The sequence below is a fragment of the Diabrotica virgifera genome, chromosome 1 (assembly GCF_917563875.1).
Source record: "Diabrotica virgifera virgifera chromosome 1, PGI_DIABVI_V3a".
NCBI classification, from domain to species: domain Eukaryota; kingdom Metazoa; phylum Arthropoda; class Insecta; order Coleoptera; family Chrysomelidae; genus Diabrotica; species Diabrotica virgifera.
Window position 1 is genome coordinate 169,925,090 of NC_065443.1, and position 24,511 is coordinate 169,949,600.

The 24,511-nt window shown below is 33.2% G+C and overlaps 1 long non-coding RNA gene across 1 annotated transcript; it reads left to right on the forward strand.

Annotated features, from left to right (window-relative positions):
• Positions 1–20,540: 20,540 nt before the first annotated feature.
• LOC126878861 (uncharacterized) lies at positions 20,541–23,115 on the forward strand. Its single transcript, XR_007695838.1, has 3 exons — positions 20,541–20,959; positions 21,016–21,273; positions 21,699–23,115. It is a non-coding gene; the product is annotated as an uncharacterized LOC126878861 (long non-coding RNA).
• Positions 23,116–24,511: the final 1,396 nt, after the last annotated feature.

The following is a 24,511-nucleotide window of genomic DNA, read 5'->3' on the forward strand; positions in this document are numbered from 1 at the left end:
AACTGGCCAGTCAATGTGTTTTGAATTCTCTCTTTTACAAAATATATGCTTAGTATCTAAATTTAAAACTATTAGTACTACTGTTTTTTTTACTCTGTTTTTTTTATTATTTTTTTTATTATATTTTTTAACATTTTTTTTATTACATTTTTTATTTTTTTTTTTTTTTTTTTTTTTAGTTTTTTTTTTTTTTTAGTTTTTCTTTTTTTTTTTTTTTGTATATTTTTTTATCGCGCTAAGACCTAAACCCGATTCAACCTCGCGGAGGTTTAGATCTTAGTAACTTTTTATTTTATTTAATTATTTTTTTTTTTTTTTTTATTTTTTTTTTCTTTTTTTCTCAGAGCTTTAATTTTAAACAATTAACATGGTTGTACAAAATTTTATAAACATCTAGATTGTTTGATTGTAAAAGGTATATAAGATTAAAAGGAAATTGTACATTAATTTGAACTAGATTGGCAAAAAAGTTTGATATTTCAATAAAATGTAAAGGACATTCTAATAGCATATGTTGTAGATCAGCTAGCTCTCCACATAAACATTCATCATTATCTACAAGTCCTATTTCTCTTTTGTAGACTGGAGTCAGACAGTGATTACTTCTTATTCGACAAATAGTTTTGATAAAGCCTTTGTTGGAAACTTGATTAAACCATGTCTTGATGGGAAGTGTAGGCTGGATTTTTTTGTAATAATTTCCTTTGTCTGAATTATTGTATTGTTCCTGCCATTTCGTCCGTTTGATAGATCTCATAATAGAAATTATGTCTCCCATAGGAAGTTGATAAGTATGCAGAGTGGATTCCTTCGTTGTTGCTTTTTTAGCCAGATCATCTACTATTTCGTTGTTTTTTATACCAATGTGTGCTTTTATCCAACACAATATTATATTTTTGCCCGATTTCAAAGCTTCACTGTTCATTGCTATGATGTCACTGATGATATAATTTTCTGCAAAATTATGTACATTGTATTTCAATGTCTTTACAATGCTTTGGCAGTCTGTAAATATAACATAATTGAGTTCTTTTTGATTAATACATATTTTGTATGCTTCTTTGATTGCAATGAGTTCAGCTGTGAAAATTGTCATTTTATCAGGTAATCTGTTGTTTATTTTTATACTTTTTTGTGGGTAATATATAGCATATCCAACTTTTCCTTCCATTTTTGAACCATCCGTATATAATTTCTGATAACTCCCCCAGTTTTTTTGTACACACTGAAGGTGGTCTATTTTAGTAAGGAAGTCTGTCGCACGAATATTACTTAAATGACAGTTAACTGGAGATAAATAATCTTCATAATTTAGCTTTCGAGACGAGCTTTGTTCAATTTGGTGTATGTCGCCAATGGAATTAGAAACGTTGAGGAAGCTTTCCACAACTAAAAGCAGTTTCTTTTTTTCCCAGTAATAATGAGTTAGGTATGAGGTGGTTAAATGAACAATTTTATTTAATAGCAGTTTATCGTTAACCGCTGTTTTAACTATAAATTTCTCACTTAGGTATTCCCTGCGTAATGAAAGTGGAGGTTCATTAAGCTCACATTCCATGACCAATATAGGTGTGCTACGAAGATAACCAGTGCATAACCTAAGTGCCTTATTTTTGATCCTCTCGATTTTTTGGAGTACAGAGTTTGATGCTGAGCCATAAAAAATAGATCCATAGTCTAAGATTGATCTTATCAAATTTCTGTATAGTAATATTGATATGTTTGGATCAGCTCCCCAGTTACTGACACTTACAGTCCTCATGATATTCATTGCATTTTCCATTCTTCGTAATATGTAATTTGTGTGTTCTTTCCAATTTAATTTGGAGTCTAAAAATACGCCAAGAAATTTTATTGAAGTTTTATAAGGAATACTAGTATTATCAAATTGTAGATGGCTTTGAGGAACATATCGTTTTTTAGTGAAGGTAACAATGGTTGATTTACTCTCTGATATTGTTAAGTTATTATCGGTAGCCCATTTTTTTATAATATTCAATGTCGATTTAAGGTAGTTATTACATCTATCTATTGACTTATTTTCTGCATATATCGCAACATCATCAGCGTACTGTAGGATTTTTATGTGTTGAGGAAGTTTAGTTTCTAAGTCAGCAGTATACAGTATATATAATATAGGACTTAGGATGCTACCCTGAGGTAGTCCCAAAGATGTGTATCGGGAGTTAGATTGATCTCCATTTAATCTAACGTGAACTGCTCGATTAATGTATAAGTTAATGATGTTCCATGTTACTATCTCGGGTATTCCTATTTCCAACATTTTCGCGTATAGTATGTGAAGATTAACGTTGTCGTAAGCCCCTTTTATATCTAAGAACAAAGCACTAACTGCTTTCTTATAAGTAAAGGAACTATAAATGTCTATTAAAAAGTAGCAGAGGCTATCTTGTGTGGATTTACCTTTTCTAAAACCAAACTGACTTCTTGGTAATAGGTCGTTCTTTTCTAGCCAAAATTCCAGACGGTTTTTAATAAGTCTCTCATATGTTTTTAGTATACAGGAAGCCAGACCGATTGGACGGTAAGAATCCCAATTCTTTGATGATTTTCCTGGTTTTAAAACCGGGATAATAGTGTAAACGTGCCAATCGTCAGGAATCTTTATGCGGCGCATCCAAATTTCATTATATATATTTAGTAGTGCAGCCTTACCAATTCTTGAAAGATTTGATAGCATCGAGTAATGGATATTATCGGCACCTGGAGCTGAATTTGCGTTTTTCTTCAACGCAAAGTTTAGTTCAGTGGCAGAAAATGGTTTGACTAGGAAACGGATTGGTTCTGGATAGTCGTACAGAGCATTTAGTTGTAAATCAGGAATTACTAATTCTGCAGACGGCGGTGTGATATTTTGATGGAACTCTTCTATCCACGAAGCTTCCGACAGAATAACAGGGACTTTGTTCTTTGTTTTTCTATTTTTTATTCGGTTAACTTTTGACCATACATCTTTAATAGGGACTGACCTATTTAGGGATCCGACATAATCTCTCCAGCTATTTCTTTTAGTTTGTTTAGTGATCTTCTTGACATGTGCATCATCTTTTTTATATTTAAGTAGGTTTTCATGGTTTGGATTTTCTTTGAATATACAAAAACTTTCCTGTCTTCTTCTGACTGCTTCTTCACATTCTAAATCCCACCAGTATTTTCCTCTGGAAGTCGGTTTTTTTATTTTAAATTTGGGGATGCAGTAGGATGCAGTTGTATTTATATTGTGCAAAATTTGTTCATAAGAATTTATATCTTTAAATTGAGAGAATACATCTTCCGAATACTGTTCATATAATTTCCAGTCGACATTCTTTAAATTCCACTTTTGTGAATATGGATTATATGTATGAGTTGGTTGATCCTCTAACTCTACTCTTATAGGTGTATGGTCTGAACCAAATAGGTCTTGAAGTGTTTTCCAAGTGATCAGGTGGTTTAAGTCAGGAGTACAAATGGTCAGGTCTATTGCCGATTTCGAGAAGTTCCTAAAGAAAGTAGGAGAGCCATCATTTTTGAATATTAAATTATTATCGTCTATACAGTCCATCAAGATTTTACCTTTCATATCTGTTTGGTTGTCTAGGCCCCAGGCAATGTGGTGAGCATTAAGGTCACCTCCTATTATAAATGGTCTTTCTATAGATGTTATGAAATTGTTCCATTGTTGTAACAATAACTTGGTTCCTGGGGGAACATACATAGATATAAATGTGACAGTATATGACTTAAACTTTATTTTTATTGCTACTTTATTGACGTTTATTAAATCTACTTTCATGGTGACTTCCTCGTAATATAGGTTTAAATTTATTAAAATTGCTGAGCCACCGCCAACAGTTACTGAAAAGCGGTCGTCTCTGACAATATTGTACCCGTGAAAGTTATAATACTTTTCTGGTTTAAATCTAGTTTCTGATAATAATGCGATATCAACTTTCTGGTCTTCTAATAGGTGGATAAGGTTTTCTCTATTAGAGTTAGCCGATCTACAATTCCATTGACAAATTACCAATCTATTCATTATTATATAAGAGAGAACTTAAAACTGATTGAATTGAATTTACTAGAACTGATTTTTCTGGAATTTCAAAATTTTTGTGATTTATATTAGAGATAATACTTGTAACTATATTTGATATTAATTCTGTTAATTCTTTTGATGGTTCATGTATTTTAGATCCTTGTTCTGGATTAAATGTAGATTGATACGAAGAAGAGGTGATAATACCACCAGGTCTGTTGGACATGGGGTTTAACTTTATTATTTTTTGATGTTCCATTGTTACTTGGTCTGGTGAGGAAGAGATAGGTCGTTTGTATTTTGGTGGTTTTATTATTGTATATCTATTTGAAACTGAAGGTAGAGCGAACTGATTGGAAGATGTTTGAGACGTGGACAATTGAGTAAAGGAATATGAAGAGGATGGTGCATTCATATTTGGAGTTTGATGAGAATTTATTGAGGAATTATTGGCTGCTATAGATGCATAAGTTATCTTAGGAAAGAGTTTAATTGTTTCCTTAAAAGATAAGCTGTTTTCAGACATATAATGTTTTATTTTCTTTTGGCGATCAAATTCTGGGCATATCTCCCATTCATTAGTGAAGTGTTCACCTTCACAGGATAGACATTTTTTGTTAAACGATGATAAAGAACAAGAATCGGAAAGGTGAGATTCATGACACTTAAAACAGCGAGGATTACTTTTACACTGCTTACTCATGTGCCCATACCTATAGCAGTGGTAACAGATAATTACCTTTTGCTGGTATTTTTCAACAGTGTGTAAGACATGATTAATTACTACATACTTTGGTATATTCTGGCATTTAAAAGACACAATAACTGATTTTGTTGGATTAAATATTACTTTGTCATCTGCTACTATTTTTCTTGTTATTCGTTTCACATACTCAACCGAGAATTTGCAATGGTGATCAAATTCCTTTATTCTATTTTTAAGATATTCTTCCGATATATCTGAATCTATATCCCTTACTACACCTAGTTTAAACAATTGAAATTTTGGAATGTATGCGGTCAGATTTTTTTGAATAAGGAATTTGGAAGTAACTAAAGCATTTGCGCTACTATAATTTTTAAATGAGACCCTAACTCGGTTGCGTCCGATTGAGTCAATTTTTTTTATATAATTGTCAATTTCTGGATGTAACGTAAATAGGATCTCGCCTATTTTAACAGCGTTTAATTTTCCTGTAAAATTTAAACTGGAGTTTTCAATGAAAATGTAAAAAGGTCCTAAATCAATTTTTTCGTATAAATAAACAGGCCTGGTTTTTTTTGGTTGATCTGAGTTTACTAAAGTATTTTGTTTTTCATTAATATTGTTAAGATTAATACTACTACTTATCTTATTTTGAGGCTGGTTGGGTAGAAATCCATTTAAATCTTGTAAATCACAGCTACTATCCATCGAATTCTCAATATCAGGCGGTTCGCCTCCACTAGATGACTCCATAGAGGAGTTTTCAAGTAACGTTTAACTTATGAACACTTTCAAAATGTAAACTAAATAAGGAAAAGTTTAACAAAACTTTATTTTTATTGCTACTTTATTGACGTTTATTAAATCTACTTTCATGGTGACTTCCTCGTAATATAGGTTTGAATTTATTAAAATTGCTGAGCCACCGCCAACAGTTACTGAAAAGCGGTCGTCTCTGACAATATTGTACCCGTGAAAGTTATAATACTTTTCTGGTTTAAATCTAGTTTCTGATAATAATGCGATATCAACTTTCTGGTCTTCTAATAGGTGGATAAGGTTTTCTCTATTAGAGTTAGCCGATCTACAATTCCATTGACAAATTACCAATCTATTCATTATTATATAAGAGAGAACTTAAAACTGATTGAATTGAATTTACTAGAACTGATTTTTCTGGAATTTCAAAATTTTTGTGATTTATATTAGAGATAATACTTGTAACTATATTTGATATTAATTCTGTTAATTCTTTTGATGGTTCATGTATTTTAGATCCTTGTTCTGGATTAAATGTAGATTGATACGAAGAAGAGGTGATAATACCACCAGGTCTGTTGGACATGGGGTTTAACTTTATTATTTTTTGATGTTCCATTGTTACTTGGTCTGGTGAGGAAGAGATAGGTCGTTTGTATTTTGGTGGTTTTATTATTGTATATCTATTTGAAACTGAAGGTAGAGCGAACTGATTGGAAGATGTTTGAGACGTGGACAATTGAGTAAAGGAATATGAAGAGGATGGTGCATTCATATTTGGAGTTTGATGAGAATTTATTGAGGAATTATTGGCTGCTATAGATGCATAAGTTATCTTAGGAAAGAGTTTAATTGTTTCCTTAAAAGATAAGCTGTTTTCAGACATATAATGTTTTATTTTCTTTTGGCGATCAAATTCTGGGCATATCTCCCATTCATTAGTGAAGTGTTCACCTTCACAGGATAGACATTTTTTGTTAAACGATGATAAAGAACAAGAATCGGAAAGGTGAGATTCATGACACTTAAAACAGCGAGGATTACTTTTACACTGCTTACTCATGTGCCCATACCTATAGCAGTGGTAACAGATAATTACCTTTTGCTGGTATTTTTCAACAGTGTGTAAGACATGATTAATTACTACATACTTTGGTATATTCTGGCATTTAAAAGACACAATAACTGATTTTGTTGGATTAAATATTACTTTGTCATCTGCTACTATTTTTCTTGTTATTCGTTTCACATACTCAACCGAGAATTTGCAATGGTGATCAAATTCCTTTATTCTATTTTTAAGATATTCTTCCGATATATCTGAATCTATATCCCTTACTACACCTAGTTTAAACAATTGAAATTTTGGAATGTATGCGGTCAGATTTTTTTGAATAAGGAATTTGGAAGTAACTAAAGCATTTGCGCTACTATAATTTTTAAATGAGACCCTAACTCGGTTGCGTCCGATTGAGTCAATTTTTTTTATATAATTGTCAATTTCTGGATGTAACGTAAATAGGATCTCGCCTATTTTAACAGCGTTTAATTTTCCTGTAAAATTTAAACTGGAGTTTTCAATGAAAATGTAAAAAGGTCCTAAATCAATTTTTTCGTATAAATAAACAGGCCTGGTTTTTTTTGGTTGATCTGAGTTTACTAAAGTATTTTGTTTTTCATTAATATTGTTAAGATTAATACTACTACTTATCTTATTTTGAGGCTGGTTGGGTAGAAATCCATTTAAATCTTGTAAATCACAGCTACTATCCATCGAATTCTCAATATCAGGCGGTTCGCCTCCACTAGATGACTCCATAGAGGAGTTTTCAAGTAACGTTTAACTTATGAACACTTTCAAAATGTAAACTAAATAAGGAAAAGTTTAACAAAACTAAACAAACTAAATTAGAACGGTATAAATCAAATAATCCGCCAAAAATTAATATTTTTCGGAGAGATTTCCAAATTTAAATTAACTTTGACAATTATTTTGACGTATCCTGAAAATAATAAAAATTGAAAATTTTATAAAGAAAAACGATATTAATGTCGGTTGTGGTTGCCTACACTGTAGGGGCAAAGGCAAAGGAATAGTAGTGATGTTGATTATAGTTACTTTCGAGGATTCGTTACAAATCGTTACTTTTGTATAAAGTAATCATTTACAAAATAAAAATGTGTACCATTTTTATTCAGTTACAATGCGAAGGCAAAACAATCTTACTTTTTAATTAGAATACGGAGTGCAATCCAGCTCTCTGAATCGAGATTTTCGATTCTTATAGGAATCTCATCGGAGAGAGCTTAGGCTGGTTCTCCATATCCTAACTGACCAGCACCGAGAGCTTTTCCAACACATTGCAACTGAAACAAATAGGGTAGGTGACTAGCGTCATCTGGCAATTGAAAGATGAAGTTTTTCAATCCTAATAGCAACATTAATAATATTGAAAAACATTAAAAATATTACTAAAAGATTTTTAAATTGAAAACTTATTGGTCCACTTCCCTGGTGACACCTCCAAGGCTTCTACAATATGCAAGCCAAATGGATGCTGCAGTGAAGACAAAGGGAAGGAATTCTACACTATGCAATTCACATCCCCGTCTGCAGCTTGGTAAAGTTCCAACGGAAAATGCACCTAGTTACTCTACGGAGTAATACGACTATAAAGTAAAAATGTATACCATTTTCATTCAGTTGCAATGCGAAGGCAAAACAATCTTACTTTTCATTTAGAATACGGAGTGCAATCAAGCTCTCTGAATTGCGATTTTCGATTCTTATTGGAATCTCATCGGAGAGAGCGTAGGCTTGTTCTCCATATCCTAACTGACCAGCACCGAGAGCTTTTCCCACACATTGCAACTGAAACAAATAGGGTAGGTGACTAGCGTCATCTGGCAATTGAAAGATGAAGTTTTTCAATCCTAATAGCAACATTAATAATATTGAAAATATTAAAAATATTACTAAAAGATTTTTAAATTGAAAAACTTATTGGTATATTTTCCTGGTGACACCTCCATCCATCCATCCATCCAATGGCACTACAGCCCAAATTGAGCCTTGGCCTCCTTCAACAAGCTTCTCCAATAATTTCGATTTACCGCTGTTCTTTTCCATGAACGCGTGCCCAGGAAGTTCCTGGCATCCTCATCGACTTCGTCTTCCCATCTCTTTTTAGGTCTTCCAACAGGTCTTTTTCCCTGCATTGTTGCATTTAGCAATTTTCTGGGGATTCAATTCTCATGCATGCGGACCACGTGCCCTGCCCACCGTAATCTCTGCAGTTTAGTGTATTGTGCTAGAGTTGGTTCGCTATATTGCTCGTATATTTCTCTATTATACCTAATTCGCAAGTTGTTATTTTCACTTATTGGGCCCAGTATCCTACGGTATATTTTTCTTTCAAACACATCTAATGCATTGGCAGATTTCTGTGTCACCACCCATGTTTCGCAGCCATAACTTACTATGGGCCTGATTATTGTTTTATATACCCGGAGTTTTGTTTTCCGGTGTACGTCTAGCGATTTGAATATGTGGCCCATCGCGAAATAGGCTTTATTTGCCAGCACAAGCCTTCTATTTATTTCCGGTTCTTCATTGCTTGCAACCAGATCCATTCCTAGGTAAGTGAATCTATTCATATGTTGTATATCGTCAATAAAGTGTTGTTGCGCCGGTCTATTTGATCTGGTTTGTATGAGTAGTTTTGTTTTATTTGTATTTATTGCTAGCCCTACTGCTTCTGCACTCTGTTTCAACTCAACGTAGGTTTCTTCCGCTACATTTATTGTTCTGCTCATTATGTTTATATCATCTGCGTATGCTGCTAATTGAGTAGATTTGTTTGTAAGTATGTTATTTCCTCTCACCGTCAACCGTCTAATTACATATTCAAGAACAAGATTAAAAAGCGTTGGAGCCAGTCCGTCGCCTTGTTTCAGTCCTTGCGTTATCGTAAACGCATCAGTGATCTGTCCTTGAATACATACCTGTGCTTCTGTTTCTGTCATTGTCATTTGCACTAGTCGTATTAATTTTGATGGTATGCTAAATTCTTCCAATATATTAGGTAGAATTGTTCTATCTATTGAATCATAGGCTTCTTTAAAATCTACAAAGAGATTGGGTGCGTTCGGACGACCACAGCGGCTGGACAGCTGAGCTAGCAATAGTTGTCAGACGTCACCGCTGGAAGTCAGCCGCTGAGAGATTTACTAAGCTTTCCCTATCACGGCTGGATACAACCACTCAGCCGATTTCTGCTGACAGTCAGCCGCTATGGTCGTCCGAACGCACCCATTGTAAACGTCCATGTCATATTCCCATGTTTTGGCTAGTATTTGTTTAACTGTAAATAGTTGGTCAATGGTAGATCTATTTTGCCTAAACCCTGCTTGATATTCCCCGATGATTTTTTCCGTGAGAGGTTGAAGTCTTCGATTAAGGATGTTTGTGAATATTTTGTATCCCGAACAAAGTAAAGAGATGCCTCTATAATTCTGACACAACAGTTTGTCTCCTTTTTTATGAATAGGGCAGATTATACTTTTCTTCCATTGTTGGGGATTTCTTCTTCTATCCATATCTCTCGTATTAGCTGGTACATCTGTTGTGTCAAATTCCTTCCTCCTTGCTTGAGTAGTTCTGCCGGTATTTTATCTATTCCCGGTGCTTTATGGCTTTTTTGTATGTGGATTGCCGTTTGGACCTCCTCTAGCTTTGGGGGCCTAGTTAATTCATTTTCTTCTCCATCTTCCCCAGTTCTTGTTGTTGTATCTCCTGCCATGTCTGCTGCTGCCTCTGTTGTTGTAATGGTGGTTGTGCCCCTTTGTTTAATACTTCCTTAAAATATGTCATCCAGGTTATCTTAATTTCGTCCATATCGCTAATGATTTCACCCTTCTTATTTTTGCAGAGGCTAGTCTTCGGTTTGTATCCCTGTCTTAAATGTTTGATAAGTTGGTATGAACTAATAAGTGTTTATCGTTTCCTTAAACTCCCTTTCTATATTTAGTATCCGTTGGTTTTCGTACTTTCTCTTTTTCTGCCTGCACAGTTTATCTGCTCTTCGTCTTTTGTTCTCAAATTCTGTTTTTCTCTCTCTAGTACGTCTGAGTATGTAATTCTTATGTGCTTTATTTCTTTCCTGTATAGCTTGTTTGCATTCTTCATCGAACCATGTTTCTTCTCTCCGTTGTGTCTTTGTTCCTAGGATTTCTTTCGCTGTGTTTAGTATGATACTGCTTATGGTGTTCCATTGATTTTCTATTGTGGAGTCTGCTCTGTTTTCTTCTAGTAATTTTTCATCCACTGTTCTCTCAAATCTTTCTTGTATCTCAGGGACTTTTAGGTTATCTAAGGTTAGTTTTTCTTGTTTTGGATATTTTTCCTTTACCTTTCGACTGATTTTGCATCTAAACCGTGTCTGCACTAGTAGATGGTCTGAGTCACAGCTTGCGCCACGTCTGCTTTTTACATCTAATATACTCGTCGCCATTCTTTTTTCAGTCAGTATATGGTCTATTTGATTTATTGTGTTTCCCTATGTTTCCCTATTACCCCTATGTACTCTTCTTCTTTTCCGATCTTGGCGTTTGTGTCGCCTATCACCATTTTAATGTCGTTTCTTGGTATTGAGTCATAGATTCGTTCTAGATCTTGATAAAAGGCTACCTTAGTGTCTTCTTCCTGTTCATTTGTGGGACAGTGCACATTTATAAGGGTTATGTTAAAGAAATGCGTTTTTAGCCTAAGCTTGCAGATTCTTTCATTGATGGCTTGAAAATCTGTTATCAGGTGCTTCATTTTATTATCTACGATAAAGGCTACTCCAAATTCTTTATTTCCTTCATCTTTACCGCTATACAGTATAGTGTGTGTTTTAGTGTCCCGGCTACGTTTTCCCAACCATTTAGTTTCTTGTACTGCAGTGATTCCTATTTTATATCTTTTCAGTTCGTGTAGAAGGATCTTCTGTGCTCCTGGTCTATTTAGCGTTCTGACATTCCATACGTTCCAACCCCCTTTTCGGAGGACCATTTCTCCCTTCCTCGTCAGCCCTTACCCTACTTTCCACTGGGGTTGGTTACCCAATCTCCGGTAAGGTTGCTCAGGTTCTCCAGGGTTCACCCGTCCGGTGACACCTCCAAGGCTTCTACAATTTGCAAGCCAAATGGATGCTGCAGTGAAGACAAAGGGAAGAAATTCTACACTATGCAATTCACATCCCCGTCTGCAGCTTGGTAAAGTTCCAACGGAAAATGCACCTAGTTACTCTACGGAGTAATACGACTATAAAATAAAAATGTATACCATTTTTATTTAGTTGCAATGCGAAGGCAAAACAATCTTACTTTTCTTAAGGCTGTATGACACTATACATTTTCTTGTATTATTTCTAATATCGTTTCTGATATGTCAAAAAAATGCATAGTGTCATACACAGATACAAGAAACGATATCAGAAACGATACAAGAATTTGAGTCAGACACAGATTCTTGTACAAGAACTGCGCCAATTTCTGCGCAAAGAGCGAAAACGTAAAACCTGCTGGTAAAACATCTAAAATGTCATAATTACTTACTCATAATGGCGGCTGAAATGAAAATGGGATAATGTACTGATGAATTTATTTGTGTTTTTGTAGGTATTATTTATAAATCTTTTATTGATACAATATACCGTTTGGTATGGACTACTGTTCTACTAATAACCATATATTTAGCTCCTAGTAAAGTTCAAACTATAAATTTATGTTTCATGGTGCATAAATTTTTAATAGACGAAAATACAATAGTTCCTAATTTGGATCAAACTGAAGATAATTCTAATGCAAATATTTTAGCACAAATATCAAAACAAAATAAAAACACAAATAATCAACCTCAGTCAACGTAAAATTCTGGTTAACATTAAAATGTTAATTATATAAAAGTTTATAAATTTTATAAAATATTTAAAATCAGCTGTGTCTGTAGATGCAGTACTACCATAAAGTGACACAGGGTGACAAACAAAATTTCGACCAATCACGTGACGAATTTCATACAATTTTCGATACAAGAACTTGCATAGTGTCATACAGGGCACAAATGTACGTACAAGAAATGATACAAGAAAATGTATACAAGAAACGATATCAGAAACGATATTAGAAATGATACAAGAAAATGCATAGTGTCATACAGCCTTTACTTCATCTTTTAATTGCCAGATGACGCTAGTCACCTACCCTATCTGTTTCAGTTGCAATGTATGGGAAAGCTTTCGGTGCTGGTCAGTTAGGATATGGATACCAAGCCTACGCTCTCTCCGATGATATTCCAATAAGAATCGAAAATCGCGATTCAGAGAGCTGGATTGCACTCCGTATTCTAATTGAAAAGTAAGATTGTTTTGCCTTCGCATTGCAACTGAAAATGGTATACATTTTTATTTAATACGCTCTGAGCTTCGCTGGTGTCGCTCCTAGCGGATTACTAATGCAACTTTTACCGGTAATTTTTAAATTTATTATTTAATTGTTATCGCTTAATTCTTACAACACAAAAAAGTAATTAAATTGTAATCGATTTTTTAAAGATTTTGCTAACCATTTTAACGTTCTATTAATGAAATATTAATTTCTTACTTCGGATACTTTCACAATTATCGTGTAGATGGCGTTCAGATTAATTTATAATTACATATTACAAAATATTAAAAAAACTTAAAATTCAGTATTTAAAACGTAAGTATAAAGGTAAAAATATACACCAGAGCTTTGACCAACTAATATTATTTCCTATTAATGTTTTTAATTTCAATGTTTTAAATTAATCACTTTGACATTTATGTCAAATTTCCGGTAAAGGTTTACATACTTGTCACTACTGGCGCTCGCGACTTTTTAATTATCCCCTCTACCTACGAGCTCACAGCGTATAGTCGTATTACTCCGTAGAGTAACTAGGTGCATTTTCCGTTGGAACTTTATACCAAGCTGCAGACGGGGATGTGAATTGCATAGTGTAGAATTCCTTCCCTTTGTCTTCACTGCAGCATCCATTTGGCTTGCAAATTGTAGAAGTCTTGGAGGTGTCACCAGGAAAATGTACCAATAAGTTTTTCAATTTAAAAATCTTTTAGTAATATTTTTAATAATAATATAATAATAATATCGTATGGCATTTTTGCCGGGGAGATCCTTTCGGATAGTTCCAGCGCCAATTACATCTTTAACCCTGTTTCAAGTAACTAGTGTCGATGTACACTAGCCCAGGGGGACCGACGGCTTAACGTACTCTCCGAGGCACGGTGAGACGGCTCGTGTCATTATTGGAAATGAAAATGGTTTGTCTTTGGCAGGGATCGAACCCACGCCTACTGGCGTATGAGGCCAGCGTTTATGCCGTTACCCACGGCCGCTCAATATTTTTAATATTTTCAATATTATTAATATTGCTATTAGGATTGAAAAACTTCATCTTTCAATTGCCAGAAGTCCCCTACCCTATTTGTTTCAGTTGAAATGTGTGGGAAAGCTCTCGGTAGCTGGATTGCACTCCGTATTCTAATTGAAAAGTAAGATTGTTTTGCCTTCGCATTGTAACTGAATAAAAATGGTATACATTTTTATTTTGTAAATGATTATTTTATACAAAAGTAACGATTTGTAACGAATCCTCGAAAGTAACTATAATCAACATCACTACTATTCCTTTTCCTGTGCCCCTACGGTGTAGGCAACCACAACCGACATGAATATCGTTTTTTTTTTATAAAATTTTCAATTTTTATTATTTTCAATTAAAGCCAGTTTATTTATAATCCGCAAACGAGGAGCAATTAGGTGATATGGTCATTTAGCAATTTTACGGCTTTTTATACCCAGAAAATGAAAATTTATTTGAAATCTTTTATTTAGTTATATCTCGAAAACGGAAAATCCGCAAATGAAATTTCGAATGGAGGGATTATATTTTTTCTTCATAAAATTCTTAATTTTTATGATTTTTAGTTAAAAGTTAAAAATTTTAGTTTAGTAGAAAGGTATACTCATAATCCTCAAACGAGGAGGAATTAAAAGATATGATTATTTAGTGCTTTTATAGCTTTTGATATTTACAAAAAGGAAATAAACACTTTGGTGCGGCGCCGAAAATTTTTATTTTTTATAACTCTAAAACGGAAAATCCGCAAATGAAATTTCGAATGGAGGGATTTTCTTACGTCAGAAGCAATTATTTTAGATATACATTACAATACAGATAATACTTTTGCAAATACAGTTTAGGACCACCAAAATGGAAATTTTTTTTCTTCGGAAAATTTTTAAGCTTTATGATTTTTAGTTTAAACCAGGTCTATTCGTAATCCTCAAACCAGAAGAAATTAAATGATATAGTTATTGTTATTTTTACAGCTTTTGATAAATATCCCGATAATGGAAATATATACTTTGGCGCCGTCCCGAGAAATGTCATTTTGATATAACTTAAAAATGGAATATCCGCAAATGAAATTTCAGAGGAGGGATTACCTTTAAGTCAGGAGGAGTTATTTTGACTATGGTACATACTACTTTTAGCCTTACAGTTTAGGTTTACCAAAAGTGAAAATTATTCTGGCATTCCTTTGCCCCTACAGTATAGGCAACCAACATTAATATCGTTTTTCCTTTATAACATTTTCAATTTTCACAATTTTCAATTAAAACCAGTTTATTCATAATCCGCAAACGAGGTGCAATTTTTTGATATGGTTATTTAGTGACTTTACGGCATTTTATACCCTGAAAATTGACATTTATTTTTAGCGCTGCGCCGAAATCTCCACTTTTGATTTGCTTATATCTCGAAAACGGAAACTCCGCAAATGAAATTTTGAATGGTGCAATTATCCGCAAACGAGGTGCAATTTTTTGAGTTATGGTACAAGTCAAAATAACGACTTTGAAAAAACCGTTTCGCTAACTTTATGACGCTGTTTTAACATTGAAGGCCCCGTCTCACCATCAAATAATTGACAGTTATTTGATCAAACTTGACAGTCAAACTTGACTAGTGACACAAACTATACATACTAACTGTCACTTTGTGTCACTAACTGTCAAGTTTGATCAAATAACTGTCAATTATTTGATGGTGAGACGGGGCCTTGAGTCTTATGGGATTATTTTGTTAAACTTGAATATTTTATTTTATAGTGATAATAACTGAATACCATTGTTAGAATTCATTAGTTATTAATTTATTCTGTAATTTATAGTGCAACAAAAATATTTTCTTTTTCGTTAATAAAGATTTATTGACATAAACTGCGATAGTGAGGTTATGTATACAAAATCAAACTGATGATCAATATTGGAAAGTGAAGAATTTATATCAGATTAAGTGCGTTTTTATTTGCTGTTTATATTAATACATAATATCACTAGCGTGATACGGCATTTTTTTTAAATGTTTCATTTAAACATACACAAAGCGTCCTTATAAAATTTCAAAAAACCGCCACCATGAGCAGGTCGGTTGATTTTGCTTTGACACTTTGTTAACGCTCGGAGCGAATAGGGCTTTTCATTCACAGTCATTTGTTTCGAGCTTCTGTCAAATGTCGTATAATTTGTGTATATTAATATTATACACAGACTATACAACATATGACAGAAGCTCGAAACAAATGACAATCGATGAAAAGCCCTATAGGGCTTTTCATTCACAGTCATTTGTTTCGAGCTTCTGTCATGTGTCACATAATATTAATATATCTACGCCATACGTTATTGGTATATAACAATGATAAAAACCAAAGACGTATGACGTAGATATATTAATATTAGGTGACACATGACAGACGCTCGAAACAAATGACAATCGATGAAAAGCCCTATAGGGCTTTTCATTCACAGTCATTTGTTTCGAGCTTCTGTCATGTGTCACATAATATTAATATATCTACGACATACGTTATTGGTATATACCTTAAGGCTGTATGACACTATACATTTTCTTGTATCATTTCTAATATCGTTTCTGATATATGTCAAAAAAATGCATAGTGTCATACACAGATACAAGAAACGATATCAGAAACGATACAAGAATTTGTGTCAGGCACAGATTATTGTACAAGAACTGCGCCAATTTCTGCGCAAAGAGCAAAAACGTAAAACCTGCTGGTAAAACATCTAAAATGTCAAAATTACTTACTCATAATGGCGGCTGAAATGAAAATGGGATAATGTATTGATGAATTTATTTGTGTTTTTGTAGGTATTATTTATAAATCTTTTATTGATACTTAATATACCGTTTGGTATGGACTACTGTTCTACTAATAACCATATATTTAGCTCCTAGTAAAGTTCAAACTATAAATTTAGGTTTCATGGTGCATAATTTTTTAATAGACGAAAATACAATAGTTCCTAATTTGGATCAAACTGAAGATAATTCTAATGCAAATATTTTAGCACAAATATCAAAACAAAATAAAAACACAAATAATCAACCTCAGTCAACGTAAAATTCTGGTTAACATTAAAATGTTAATTATATAAAAGTTTATAAATTTTATAAAATATTTAAAATCAGCTGTGTCTGTAGATGCAGTACTACCATAACGTGACACAGGGTGACAAACAAAATTTCGACCAATCACGTGCCGAATTTCATACAATTTTCGATACAAGAACTTGCATAGTGTCATACAGGGCACAAATGTACGTACAAGAAATGATACAAGAAAATGTATACAAGAAACGATATCAGAAACGATATTAGAAATAATACAAGAAAATGCATAGTGTCATACAGCCTTTAGACAAGGAAAAAAGAGAGGACGGGTAACACTCATTTAAAACACACGTTCCAAAAGTGAAGCCAGTTTTTGGTTTGTTTGTCACCAGAAACATGGCGGTCACGTCAAAAATAACAATGGGTTGCCAGTGGTGGGTGTTCGTTGAAGGTTAAAATTTCATAAAAAATAAAGTAAATCATCATCTAAAATTCGTAATAAAAACATATGTATGTATTGAAACATATGTACGTAATATGAGCAACTTAATAAAACATTTACCGTACACAAATTCTTCATTTTAAATACATTTCATGTTTTTATTTTAAATACTCAATGCATAACAATACCCCAAAGATACGTCGATGATCAAAATCTCTGGTGTCGGTTTGGCTTCACTTTTGGTCATAGGATTACTCGTCCTCTCTCTTTCCTTGTCTAAGGTATATACAATAATACAAACAAAAGACGTATGACGTAGATATATTAATATTATGTGACACTTGACAGAAGCTCGAAACAAATGACAATCGATGAAAAGCCCTATAGGGCTTTTCATTCACAGTCATTTGTTTCGAGCTTCTGTCATATCTCATATAATCCGTGTATGTTAATAATTATACACAGATTATACAACATATGACAGAAGCTCGAAACAAATGACAATCGATGAAAAGCCCTATTGACATTTTTGACAATGACAATCCACCATTGATATAAAAACACCCAGGATAGAACCTATGAGCAAAATTCTGGCGTCTAAAGTAGCTGATAAAAAGTAGCTAATAACTTGACATAACAATGGCCGACTCTTGGTTTCCGGAATAATTTCTTGATTTACCAACAGGAATGCATTAAATTATTGACTTAATATTTCCTTAATACATAATGTTACCTGTTTTACAATGTATTTTACATTAAAATATGTCACCAAATAAAATATTTATTATTTATTAACCACAAAAACACCTGTCAACGCCAACTTCACGTCAGAAATTGTAAACAGTATGTGACGTCAGTTCCGTTGCAGATCAGATGCATGTAAAATTATACACAGTTAGACCGCTTGCAATCCACAGTCTCAGGTGGTCACAGTACAAGCGTCATAAAGTTAGCGAAACGGTTTTTTTAAAGTCGTTATTTTGACTTCTACCATAACTCAAAAAATTGCACCTCGTTTGCGGATAATTGCACCATTCAAAATTTCATTTGCGGAGTTTCCGTTTCCGAGATATAAGCAAATCAAAAGTGGAGATTTCGGCGCAGCGCTAAAAATAAATGTCGATTTTCAGGGTATAAAATGCCGTAAAGTCACTAAATAACCATATCAAAAAATTGCACCTCGTTTGCGGATTATGAATAAACTGGTTTTAATTGAAAATTGTGAAAATTGAAAATGTTATAAAGGAAAAACGATATTAATGTTTTTTTGCCTATACTGTAGGGGCAAAGGAATGCCAGAATAATTTTCACTTTTGGTAAACCTAAACTTACTGTAAGGCTAAAAGTAGTATGTACCATAGTCAAAATAACTCCTCCTGACTTAAAGGTAATCCCTCCTTTGAAATTTCATTTGCGGATATTCCATTTTTAAGTTATATCAAAATGAAATTTCTCGGGACAGCGCCAAAGTATATATTTCCATTATCGGGATATTTATTAAAAGCTGTAAAAATAACAATAACTATATCATTTAATTTCTTCTGGTTTGAGGATTACGAATAGACCTGGTTTAAACTAAAAATCATAAAGCTTAAAAATTTTCCGAAGAAAAAAATTTTCCATTTTGATGGTCCTAAACTGTATTTGCAAAAGTATTATCTGTATTGTAATGCATATCTAAAATAATTGCTTCTGACGTAAGAAAATCCCTCCATTCAAAATTTCATTTGCGGATTTTCCGTTTTAGAGTTATAAAAAATAAAAATTTTCGGCGCCGCACCAAAGTGTTTATTTCCTTTTTGTAAATATCAAAAGCTATAAAACCACTAAATAATCATATCTTTTAATTCCTCCTCGTTTGAGGATTATGAATATACCTTTTTACTAAACTAAAATTTTTAACTTTTAACTAAAAATCATAAAAATTAAGAATTTTCCGAAGAAAAAAGATTTCCATTTTGGTGGGCCTAAACTGTATTAGCAAAAGTATTATCCACCATATATCTAAAATAATTCCTCCTGATTTGAGAATATTCCCTCCATTCGAAATTTCATTTGCGGATTTTCCGTTTTCGAGATATAACCAAATAAAAAATTGAGATTTCGAATAAATTTTCATTTTCTGGGTATAAAAAGCCGTAAAATTGACAAATAACCGTATCACCTAATTGCTCCTCGTTTGCGGATTATAAATAAACTGGCTTTAATTGAAAATAATGAAAATTGAAAATTTTATAAAGAAAAACGATATTAACGTCGGTTGTGGTTGCCTACACTGTAGGGGCAATGCAAAGGAATTATTATTCATAGTAGTGATGTTGATTATAGTTACTTTCGAGGATTCGTTACAAATCGTTACCTTTGTATAAAGTAATCATTTACAGTTACAGTATTCGTTACTTTGGATTACTATGATTACTTTTGTATTTGAGTACCGGTAATCATATCGAGAATCGTATTTCTCAGTAGGTATATATTTTGTATAGGTATTTCGATATAACAACGACCTTCACCGATCTGTTTAAGGGATAAATCGTTACTTTTGTATAAAGTAATCATTTACAGTATTCGCTACTTTGATTACTATATGATTACTTTTGTTACTTTTGTATTCGAGTACCGATAATCATATCGAGAATCGTATTTCTCAGTAGGAAGGTATTTTGTATAGGTATTCTGTCACACCCTTAAAACGCTTCATACCGATAACGATATTCCATAACACTCGTAAAATACCGGTCCCGTCCGTTACTCGCTAGGACACGATTGGTATTTTTTTTATAGAAAGTAATCAAGTGTATTGGTTGTAGATACAATAGTCGTTACCCGCTCTGATACGATTGGTACAAAGTAACGAAGTAATCAGAGTAATCAAAGTAACGATTTGCCTCTCTGTATAGTAATCGGTACTTTCGGTATTCGTAAGTAACGAGTACTTTTTCTGTAAAAGTAACTGTTACTTTTTCAACATCACTATATATACACCATGGCCAGAATAATTTTCACTTTTAACTTAACACATTTAATTTCTCCTGCAGCGGGACTCTGTGCATTATCGCTTCAAGCGATGCGATCGCATTTATGCAAATTTTCAGAGTATAGACGTAAGAAGAAGAGATGTTCTCAAATTCCCAACAGACTACTAAATTCCACACGGACGTTTACGGGGATTGGTCGTTATCATCTGATTTTGACATATATATGGATTTTGATGAATTTTTGTGGTTATGTATATTAAGTATATTTTTTGTCTGTCTGATTGACACTTTCTTGTTTTTGAAAAATTTGTTCAAGAATGGAAATATGCAGACGTGGAAAGATATGCAGAAAATTGAGACAAGTTATGTAAGGTCTAGAACAGTTCACACAAAGAAACAAGATGATTTATACTATGAGTATGGGTAGTTTTTAATCAATGTCATGCTATGAGTGTAACAGAAGTAACATAATAATATGCAAGGAATATAGATGCTAGGAGAGTATATTATATTTATTGATGTGGTAAGTCCTTTATTACTTGCAATAATTAAAACTTATAGGTACTTGTCTATCTTTAGGATATAAGCCCAACTATAAAGTTAGGACAGAGAAACCTGTTCTATTAATTGTCCCTCCAGACTGATTTGCAAACTGAGAGATCAAGGACAGGTTTCTGTCAGTTATGTATTGGAAAACACATGCTGGACATAAAGAATTAAGAACCATGCATATGTCAAAAATAGAAGAAAAAATTGTTGTAGAGAAATTATGACTGAGGTGCCACCCAGTAGAATTTTATAAGATTCAAGAATGTGTAGATACATGAGCAATTTCAGGTAAAATCCCTTAGGGATCCTATTAAATTACATAATGTAACTTTAACACAGGTATATGAAAGCGAGTGTAAGGCAGTGGTCTCCAATAAACACTGTACCTACACGGCCTAAGGCATCTATTGGATACCACCAGTTAAGTCAGTGGCTACTACAATTCACTCCGTAATTTGAATTGTTTTAGAATTACTCTTTTCTTTAACTCTTTTCGGTTGTAAGATAGTTTTCTGTCCTTCAAAGTTTATTAAAAGAACGAAAATGAACAATTTTCGTACAGCGTGACATACGCAGCTTACAACATCTATTGGAGACAACAGCCTTACACATTGTTTTGTAGAGTTTATAACATTTGTATTCACTGTTACCAGTTGGACTGTAAAGTATATGAGCTGAAAACTACCTTATGAATAATACTAATTCTGTTTTAGATGATGCTGCAAGGTGTTTGGGAGAAAATAAAAAGAAACTGAGTAAACATTGAATTTGATATTAAGATAGTTTTTTAGCTCACAAATATTTTTTGTTTTGTATCTGTATTAAATTTTTATTATACAGTAGGTACTTAGCACCCCAATTATCCGTACTCCTTGGGACCGGATTGTGGCACGGGTAATTGAAAAGCACAGATAATCCGATCATTAATTTCTTATATATGATTCATATAAGAATATTTCATAAGAATTTCTTATACATGATATGTACTTACAGCTGGTTCCAAAAAAAACTGATACGACTCTTAAAGCGTATTTTGTAGAAAATTGAGCAGTGTACTTTCTTCTTCTTCTTTTTGTTTTTGGTCTCGCTGCAAGGCAATTACCAGCACGATTTATTATAGGCGACCTTGATGTAGTGTGGCTCTAAGCCATATCAAAATCGCTAACTATGTTCTTGTAAAAAGCTTTTGATGGGGTGTGATATAATGAATATGAGTTTTATTATATTTTGAAGGATAAATACTTATTATTTACATACTGTCACTGTTACTGCCAAATCTTAAAATTGGTCAGATAACTTCAACCTCAAAAAATGGCTGTTTGTTTGTTTATTTTATTATTTGTCTGTCATAATAAATATAATATGTCAGACCAGTCATACACTGCTCAAAATGATCAAATCTTACTAAGAGTCGTATCAGTTTTTTTAGGAACCAGCTGTACCTATCATAAAAAGATAACAGAAAACATAAATCTTTCATTATGAGTCTCCTTTTCTGCATATAGAGTTTCTGTCGAGTGATTAAAATGACGCTATTTTGATAAAACCTCAAAAATTCAATTTGAGTAATAGAAAATCATAGCCCAGATAATCCACAGTCCGGATAATCTGCACACGGATCGGGGTTCTACTGTAGTTGTATAGGCTAATTTACAAGGATGTTAGTTTGTTTTTATATATTTTACTTGATTCATAATATTGTGAAATTTTTTATAAGATTATATTTACATATCGTCGCCTCAAAGCAACAGTAGGATATGTACATATCCTACTGTTGCACTAGTGCACCGATCAACCAGTTAAGTCATAAGGGACCGTTGCGATGTGTATGGTATATACGCATATACAGTGCACTAGTGCAATAGTAGGATATGTACATATCCTACTGTTGCTTTGAGGCGACGATATGTATGCATACTTAATTTAGGTCTGAATTTTAAAGAATTGTTAAGTAATGATGTTATTTTATAGACAGCATTATAATATACTAGAGTTGTACTTTTAAAATCAAAATATACTGGGTCCCAGGCGGGGTTTAAAGGGGTTTTACCTTCACCATTGCACCAATAAGAGCCTCCCCTCCTTTGATTTCCCAGATTTTTAATAAAGAATAAAAAATTTGAAACATTAGGTATTTAGTGTTTTATTTAGTTTGCAATAGTTATTTTCAGTAAACTTTTTTTATTATCGTATATTTATGGTGAAAACAAAATTTAGTGTAAGGTTCTAGAAATTAAAGTCATTTTGAATTTATGCAAGGCAGGTCCACAACAGCAATTTTTTTTAAGACAGCTAATGTAAAAACTTGAGAAAGAGAAAAAGAAAGACTCACACATAGTATTTATTAATCGTGAGAAACATATGGCAAAGTTACTGGAAACCTACTGGTACTAAGTAGGAAAGGAATGCCGGCTGAATATGTGAGTGCTGCTAGACATGTATGAGATGGTAACGATCAGAGTTCGAGCAACGAAAACAGAATATTCTTTTAAATATGGTATTACAAATCCACATAGAGTAGTTAGCTGGGATAAACAAGAGCTCCACAAGATGATAGTTTTATGTATGTAGGATCGATATTACTGAGCAATGAGAAAGTACATAGAGTTACTAGATACAAGTAATAGACCTGGATCCCGCGTATGAAAAAAAAGTTGATTATTAGCAAGCTGAAAATTTGTTAATTGCTTAACGGTGTCTAGTCGGACAAACTTTGATGTACAGGAACAGGGGAAGTTTTAATTGCACAACAGTTTAAAAATTTGGAACGTCAGATTACGAAAACGTCCTCATGTATTTTGTCTGACAAAACATTCAATTGATTTGTTACCCTTTCATTAAACTCTCATGCAGAAATCAGACTGGTGTTTGTCACCAAGTGGTCATTTTAATTTATTACTAACCAACAATCATGTTGGTTAGTAATAACAATCTGATTTTTGCATGAGAGTTTAATGAAAGTGTAACAAATCAATTGGATGTTTTGTCAGACAAAATACATGAGACATTTTCGTAATCTGACGTTCCAAATTTTTAAACTGTTCCACAATTAAAACTTCCCCTGTTCCAGTGTTCCCGTACATCAAAGTTTGTCCGACTAAACACTGTTAAGCCATTAACAAACTTTCAGCTTGCTATTAATCAACTTTTTTTTCATACGCGGGACCCAGGTCTATAATAGAATTAGGGCTAAATGTATGAAAAATGGGAAGAGGTAAGTGGAGTACTGTGTGATAGAAAGGTACCAATAAAACTCAAAAGTAAGTTCTATAGGACTGCATTAAGACTAGTTATGATGTATGGTACTGAATGTTTGGCAGTGAAACATTGGGATGAACAGAAATTGTATATTGGTGAGATGCGAATGCTTTGTTATTTGTTGACCAAGTGGAGTAACTGGAAAAGGTAAAGTTAGGAATGAGTATATAAGAGGAAATTGGGTGTGGATTCTATTGGAAACAAAATAAGAAACAGGTTAAGGTGGTTACGTTATGAGCAACATAGAGATGAGGACCATCCCATACAA